Below are 8,775 nucleotides of genomic sequence, written 5' to 3' on the forward strand. Positions count from 1 at the left end.
GGTGGGATACCCCAAGGTTCCTCTGGTGTGTTCTCTTCCTCATAGCAATGGGTCAATAAATCTGATTTTGTTGGACTATAAGTTTGTCCCTGGTGGTCTTTGGCTGGCTGTGCTAGGACACCCTGAAGTACTGGTGTCCTCCAGGCTCAGTCACAGGCCCTCTCTTCACTCTGCATCCTCTCTTTGGAGGACCTCATTAACGTTCATCCATATTCTGATGACTCCCCAACCTCCAGCTCAGGCCTTTCCCCTGCCTCTGGGCCATCTCTTCCCGGTTGACTCACAGGTTCCTTAAACTTAGTGTGTTCAAAACTGAACTTTTTTTTTTTTTTCCGGCAACCACTCCTCACTGCTGTGTTGCAAGTAAGAAGTAGGTACTGACCATCTCTGACTGTGAGATGGGTAGGGATATTCCTCACCTGGGCCTGGTAACTCTTCACCACTATCCTCAAACTGCATCACACTGAATCAGCTGTTTTTCACATAGGTCAGTGTCCTAAAACCTTAGAAAGTTGGGAGGAGTGGGGGGGCAGGTAGAAACAGGGCCTGAATTACTCTGCCCCTTGTCCTTTGCCCTTCGACAAAGGATGGGGCCTCAATTCCATTCCCCACACCTTAACCAACTGAATATTATTCAATTTCTTTTTTTTTTTTTTTAAGATTTTATTTATTCAGTTTTTTCCCCCCAAAGCCCCAGTAGATAGCTGTATGTCATAGGTTCACATCCTTCTAGTTGCTGCATGTGGGACCCGGCCTCGCGCTGGACGGAGAAGTGGTGCCTCGGGGCGCTCCCGGGATCCGAACCCGGGCCGCCAGCATCAGAGCGCGCACACCCAACCGCCAAGCCACGGAGCCGGCCCTCAATTTCTTAATTTTTGCCAAAATCTGATGAGTGAAAAAGGACCTCTCATTCATACTTTAACTTACATTTCACTAGTTGTGCATAGTTTTATTTTTTGTGGACCATTTGAATTTCTTTTGTGTGTGTGTGTGAGGAAGATCGGCCCTGAGGTAACATCTGCCAATCCTCCTCCTCTTTTTTTTTTTTTTTTTTTTTTTGCTGAGGAAGACTGGCCCTGGGCTAACATCCATGCCCATCTTCCTCCACTTTATATGGGACGTCGCCACAGCATGGCTTGCCACTGCAGTGGAGTGCACGCACTTAACCGCTGGTGCCACCGGGCTGGCCCCTGAATTTCTTCTTGTGATAAAAGTCATGGCCCATTTTTATATTGGTTTTTCTGTTCTTCAGTTGACTTGCGGGAGTTCTTTAGATCTTCTGGACTTTCCTAATTGGCTATATCCCACCTGTCTCCTCCTCCTCCTCATCTCTTATGGTCCCCTCCGCTGAAGCCCTTCCAGTCAGGGTCCCCACCGCATCCAGTCCCCAGTCCCTTCTGGTGCCTTGGGAATTTCACCTGCCTTCACTGAGCCTGGTGGCTTTCTCGTTGAGCCAGCTCTGCAGAGCTCTGCAGAGGGTCAAGGTGTGGCCTATCTGAGTACTGTCGGAGGAGGCTTCCTCTTGAGCTGTGCCTAGTTTTCTCTCCAACACATTTGAAACCAAACACACTTCAACATCTTGAGGATTTCACTTCCTTGTGAAGAACCTGCTTGCCACTTCATCCCACTGCACCTCTACCACATCTCATCTACCAAAGAAGTTGGTATTCCTCTTATTCACATAACTTTGACCTGACTTCTTAGCAAATAAAAAGGAGTCATCTTTCCTTTTCTTGCCCATTTGGAAGCATTTTTTGCATCAGAGCATCTTGAATGACGCCCAGATCACAGGTTTCTCCCCGTGGTGGGTGTAGGTTCAGTTCCCCACTTCCCAAAAACTGTCTTCCCTCTAAAGCAATAGTCAATAGTGTGTGCATGAGGGGTGTAGGGAAGGTTGGGGATCCCAGGACGCCAGTAGCTACAGATGAACTGGCTTCCCTCAAACTCTGAGTGTTCTGACCATTCCACACATTTAAACCATTTAATTTTTAGTTCTATATTATTTAATTTATAACCTTAGTGGGCCATTGGTTGTAGACATAAACAACTAATTAGACAAGCGTAAAAATAAACCTGTGACTTTGCCTCAAGATGATTGTTACTAGATTCCTGCATTTATCCGAGCAAAATTCATGCATAGCATATTCAGATGTCACTAAGGCTGCAAAGCCACGGCTGGAAAAAAGAAAAAGAAAGACGTGATGAGCACATCTCATTTGGCTTTTCAGGCACCGAGAATAAAGCCAACCCACTCCCACAAGCATCATTTGTGAAAACCGCTTGCAAACAGCTATCTCAGCCTTTTATCTCATCATTTAGAAACAAAACTTAACCATTAGAAACAAAAAGTAAAGCTGTTGGATTTTAAGAAGTATTATAAAGTATTATATCAGACATATCTTTCCAATGTTAGGACACACAGATCTAGCTCCTTCTTTGGACCATGTTGAATTCCATCTTGTGGCTGTACCATCATATATGTAACCATTTGTCTTGTCGTACACTGGAGTGGAGGACACATTGGGTCCAATGGTGTGTGTGTGTGTGTTTGTGTGTGTTTGTGTGTAATATGGCCAAAGTACCCTCCCAAGAGGCTAGACCTATCTACACTCTCACCAGCAGGAATGATGGGCTCCATTTCCCCACACCCTAACCAACCCTGAATATTATTAAATTTCTTAATTTTTGCTAAAATCTGATGAGTGGAAAAGTACCTCTCATTCATATTTTAACTTACATTTCACTAGTCGTACATAGTTTTATTTTTTGTGGACCATTTGATTTTTTTTTTCTTTCGCAGGGGAAGATTCATCCTAACCTGACATCTGTTGCCAATCTTCCTCCTTTTTCTTCCTTTATCCCCCCAAAGCCCAAGTACATAGTTGTGTATAGTTGTAAATTCTTCTAGTTCTTGTATGTGAGCTGCCGCCACAATATGGCTACTGACAGATGAGTTGTGTGGTTCTGTGCCGGGGAACCAAACCTGGGCCCCCGAAGTGGAGCATGCCGAACTTTAACCACTAGGCCATCAGGGCTGGCTCTTGATTTTCTTCTTTTGATAAAAGTTATTGCCCATTTTTTTGTGTGTGTGAGGAAGATCAGCCCTAAGCTAACATCTGCCAATCCTCCTCTTTTTGCTGTGGAAGACTGGCCCTGGGCTAACATCCAGGCCCGTCTGCCTCTACTTTATATGGGACGCCGCCACAGCATGGCTTAACAAGTGGTGCGTTGGTGCGCACCTGGGATCCGAACCGGCGAACCCCGGGCCGCCACAGCAGAGCGTGTGCACTTAACCGCTTGTGCCACCAGGCCAGCCCCTCATTGCCCATTTTTATATTGGGTTTTCTGTTCTTTAGCTGAGTTCTGGAAGTTATTCAGATCGTCTAGATTTTCCTAATTTGCTATATATGTTGTAAGTATTTTCTCCCCATCTATTGCCTCTCTTTTCTTTTTTTGTATGGTGTCTTTTGCTTTTTTTGAGTGAGATTTTTGTTGTTGTGGTGGTGGTTGTGGTAAAATATATATAACATAAAAATTGCCATTTTAACCACTTTTGTTTTTGGTGAGGAAGATTGTCCCTGAGCTAACATCTGTGCCAATCTTCCTCTACTTTGTATGTGGGTCGCTGCCACAGCATGGCTTGATGAGTGGTGCGCGTCAGTGCCCAGGAACCTGCGAACCCCAGCCCACCAAAGCGGAGCATGAGAACTTAACCACTATGCCACCGGGCCGGCCCCCATTTTAACCATTTTTAAGTGTACAAATCAGTAGCTTTAATTACATTCACAATGTTATGTAACCATCACCACTATTTCTAAAACTATTTCATCAACCCAAACAGAAATTCTGTAAATGTTAAGCAATTATTCCCCATTCCTTCCTCCCCACAACCCCAGATAACCTCTAATCTACTTTCTGTTTCCATGAAGTTGCCTATTCTATATATTTACTAAAGTGAAGTCATACAATATCCGTCCTTTTGTGTCCGACATTTCACGTGGCATATGTTTTCAAGGTTCACACATGTTGTAGCATGTATCAAAATTTCATTCCTTTTTATGGCTGATTAATATTCCATTGTATGTGTATACCACATTTGTTTATCCATTCATCTGTTGATAGACATTTGAGTTGTTTCCACCTTTTGGCTTTTGTGAATAATGTTACTACTAACATGAGTATATAAATATCTGTTTTGAGTCCCAGCTTTCAGTTCTTGTGGATATATGTCTAGGAGTGGAATTGCTGGGTCATATGGTAGTTCTATATTTAACCTTTGAGAAACAGTCAAACTGTTATCCACAGCAGTTGTACCATTTTACATTCCCACCGCCAACTCACAAAGGTTCCAATTTCTCCACATCCTTGCCAACACTTATTTTCTGTTCATTTTTTTTTTTATTACAGCCATTCTAGTAGGTGTAAAGTGGTATCCCATTGTGGTTTTGATTTGCATTTCCTTAATGAGTAATGATACTGAGCACCTTTTCACGTGATTATTGGCCTTTTGTACACCTTCTTTGGAGAAATGTCTATTCAAATCCTTTGTTCATTTTTTGAATTGGGTTGTTTTGTTGGTGAGTTTTAGGAGTTCTTTATATATTCTGGACACTAGACCCTTATCAGATATTTGCAAATATTTTCTCCTATTCTCTAGTTTGTCTTCTCACTTCCTTGATAGTCTCCTTTGATGCACAAAAGTTCTTAATTTTCATGAAGTCCGATCTATCTGTTTTCTTTTGTTGCCTGTGCTTTTGGTATCATATCCATGAAATCATAGTCATGAAGATTTTCCCCAATGCTTCTTCTGAGAGTTTTATAGTTTTAGCTCTAAAGTTAGGTCTTTGATACATTTTGAGTTATTTTTTGCACATGACATGAGGCAAGGATCCAACCTCATTCTTTTGCACACGGAAATCCAGTTGTCCCAGCACCGTTTGTTGAAGAAACAAGTCTTTCCCCATTGAACGGACTTGGCATCCTTGGCCAAAAATCAGTTGGCCATAGATGTATGGGTTTATTTCTGGATCTCATTTCTATTCTAATGGCTGATATGTCTATCCTCATGCCAGTGCCACACTGTTTCGACTACTGTAGCTTTGTAGTACATCTTGAGATGTGAAGCCCTCCAACTTTGTCCTTCTTTTTCAAGATTGTTTTGGCTATTCAGGGCCCCTTGCAATTCTATATGAATTTGAGGATTGACATTTCCATTTCTGCAAGAGGGTTCTTGGAATTTTGATAGGGCATGGTGTCTTTTATTGTTCAGAAATTTCTATTTTGATGTGATTAAATTGTCTATCTTTTCCCTTATGATTTTTGGGTTTTGCACGTTGTTTAGGAAGGTCTTCCCTATCCCAAGGTTATAGATAAATTATCCTAATTGTTTCTAATACCTTTATCATTTTAATGGTTATAAACCATAATATAACATAATCCATCTGGAAATTACTTTTTCACATGGTGTGAAGTAATGAATCTAACTGTATTTTTCTCTAACTGGATAACTGATTGCCCTTACATAAATTATTGAAGAGACTCCTGTCTTCCACTTATTTGAAATGCCATTTCATCATATATTAAAGTCCTACGTGGGAAGATCTAGTTCTAGTTTCTACTCTGTTATTAATCTTGCCTATTTCTGAACCAACAGCACACCATTTTCATTATAATAGTCTTTTTCATCATTCTTTAAAAATTCTTTTTCTTGGGTATTCTTTTTGAGATGAGTTTTAGAAACAACTTGTGAAGTTCCATAAAAAAGAATCCTATTGGGATTTCAATTGGAATACATTGAATTCATAATTTGTGTCAATTATAATTTTATTTTTAGTCTTCCCAACCCCAAACATGTTATATATTTTTTTTATTCAGGTATTTTTTTATGTCCTTCAGTTAATTTAATTGATCACATTAAGATACATTAAATATATAATTGATACAAACATTCAAATTAATTTATGTTGTTCATTTGCAGCTTGTAAATTTTTTCTTGGGTATATTCTTAAGTATATTAGTTTTTGTTGCTATTGTGAATGACTTCATTTTTATTATATTTTCTAATTGGATATTACTGGGCTATATGATAACCATTGAATACATATATTCTAAATATTACTTATAGAAACTTTCCTACAGGTTCACTAACATAGTTAAGCAGAGATCTATGTACAAGACTGAATGGTGTAACATAATAAGAGCAAATAATTGGAAGTAGCCTAAATGTTTATCAATAGGAGACTGATTAAATAAATTATGTACATCCATACAATGAAATGCTCTGCAGCCTTAAAAGGAATAAAGTAGGTCCATATATTCTGATACGGAAAGTTCTCTAAGATACATTGAAAATATATTGTTATATAAAGAAGCAAAGTGTGGAACAGTGTGTAACTGCTACATTTGTGTTTTTATATGTCTGTATATGCATAGATATTTCTGGAAGGATACACACTAAATTGCTAGTGGTGGTGCTTCTAGAAAAAAGACTGGGAAATTGGTGTGTGTCAGCAACAATCATGTGTTCACACGCATTTTTCTCTTCCAGGGACATGGGAAGACTACCTTTCCCAAGGGTCCTAGCAGATGTAATCTCACCAATGGGAATGTGGATGGAGGAATGTGTCACTTCAGCTCCAAGGCAATTAAGTGTCAGTGCGAATCTTTTCCCCACTCCCTCCATCCTCAACCTCTCTCCCATCTGAGCAGTTGGGATCAAAAAACTTTGAGATGCTGGAGCTGTTAGGTAGAAGCAATTTGGATCTGAGTCACTGCTGGAGGAGAATAGAACACCAACACTGTCTATCCCATACTGCAATGTGAGTGAGAAATAAACACTTGTTGTGTTAAACCACTGAGATTTGAAGGTTTATTTGGTACCACATGTAGTGGATTGAAGATGACCAGACATTCTTTGACACTCCTCTCATTGAAAGCTGGCGTCTATGTCCCCTGTCGTTGAATTTGGGCTGGACTGCGACTGCTTTGGGCAACAGAATACAGAGGAAGTGATGCTGTGCTAGTTTCCGGGCTCAAGCCTTAAGACACTAGCAGCTTCCTTACCATCTGTTGGAATGCTGGTTTTGGGATGCTGCTTCTCAGAATCCAGCTACCATGCTCTGAGCCATGTAGAGGGGCCACATGTAGGCCCTTTGGTTTTCAGCTCTAACAGACCTTCCAGTCAACAGCCAGCATCTCCTGCCAGCCAAATAGGTGAGCTATCATTAGCAACCAGCCCAGCTGAGTCTTCAGATGATTCTAGGCCTGGTTGTGACTGCAACCACATTAAGAGACGCAAAGCAAGAATCACTCAGCTGAGTTCAGCCAACACTCAGAATCATGAGAGATATTAAGAAATAGTTATATTAAGTAATCGATAACCAAAAGATCACAGAACAGCCTGTCCTATCCCGACCAATATGAAAATGTGAGGCAAAGAAGCTCACTCTTGTACTATTTGAATTTTTGGCTATGTGCATGTGATTTATTTTTCAATTAAAAATAGGTACAATTTTGAATTCAAAACTTCTAAGCACTGGGCCATGAAAACTGTTCCTGTATATTTTTGATACCACAGCAACAGCAATAAATATTTACTGGTGACCTCCTCAGTTGGTGCCAGGCCTGTTCTAGGTGCGAAAGACAGAGCCGAGATCAAGGCTGACCTGGGTCCTGGCTCTCCTGAAGCTTCCAGCCTGGTAGGAGAGACGGATCATTAACAACTAAACAAACACAGAAACATGACCCTTTCTGGGAGTGATAAGTGCTCTGAAAGGATGAACAATTAGATGGTGCTGTAGACATTGACTGGGATGGAGGCTATTTCAACTTGGGTGAACAGTGAAGATCTTCTGAAAGAAGGGGTAGTGCCAGGCCCTAAAAGTTCTGGAGGAAGAGCACCAGGAATAGCGGACAGTCAGGGTGAAGGCACCAAGGTGGGAATGAGTTTGGCAGTGATCTCAGTGTTGTGAAGAAGGCTTTCTTCACAGAGTAGAAAGAGGTGAGGTCAGAGATGTGGGCAGGAGCCAGAGCAAGCAGGGCCTTGAAAGCCATGGTAAGCAGTTTGGGATTTGCTTAGGACATGCTGGAAAGCCATTGGTTTTTATTTTTTATTTATTTATTTTTTTAGAGGATGGGTTGGATACATCAGTCTTTTTTTTTGAGCAAGGTTAGCCCAGAGCTAACATCTGTTGCCAATCTTCCTCCTTTTTCCCTTTTTTTTTTTGTCTCTCCAAAGCCCCAGTAGATAGTTGTATGTCATAGTTGTACATCCTTCTAGTTGCTCTACATGGGACGCTGCCTCAGCACGGCTTGATGAGCAGTAAGTAGGTCTGCACCCAGGATCCGAAAGGGCGAACCCCAGGCTGCCAAAGCAGAGCAAGCAAACTTAACCGCTATGCCACCAGGCTGGCCCCAAGCCTTTGGTCTTTAAACAATCACTCTGGCTGCTTGGAGATGCCTAACACAGGTGCAAGTTTAAAACTATATTCTAAAGTACATTAGCTCTCTAAATCATTATTTAATCACTTTTTATATTTATTGGTCATTAAATCATGGTTTTCTCACATAATTAAAGATAAACAGCATGTTAAATGTGAAAAATAGACATGTCTTCAAATTCATTTATATTATGAATGTTGTCTAAAATTTTATTTTAAGTGAAGTTCATAATACAATCTTTCATATTCCAAAGATAGAAGATAAATATTTTTAGTCAAAATCGATTACTTCTTTATCATATACTGTTCAAAAATGACAAAATTATTTTAAATTTCT

The sequence above is a fragment of the Ceratotherium simum genome, chromosome 7 (assembly GCF_057802395.1).
Source record: "Ceratotherium simum simum isolate JZ-2026a chromosome 7, ASM5780239v1, whole genome shotgun sequence".
NCBI classification, from domain to species: domain Eukaryota; kingdom Metazoa; phylum Chordata; class Mammalia; order Perissodactyla; family Rhinocerotidae; genus Ceratotherium; species Ceratotherium simum.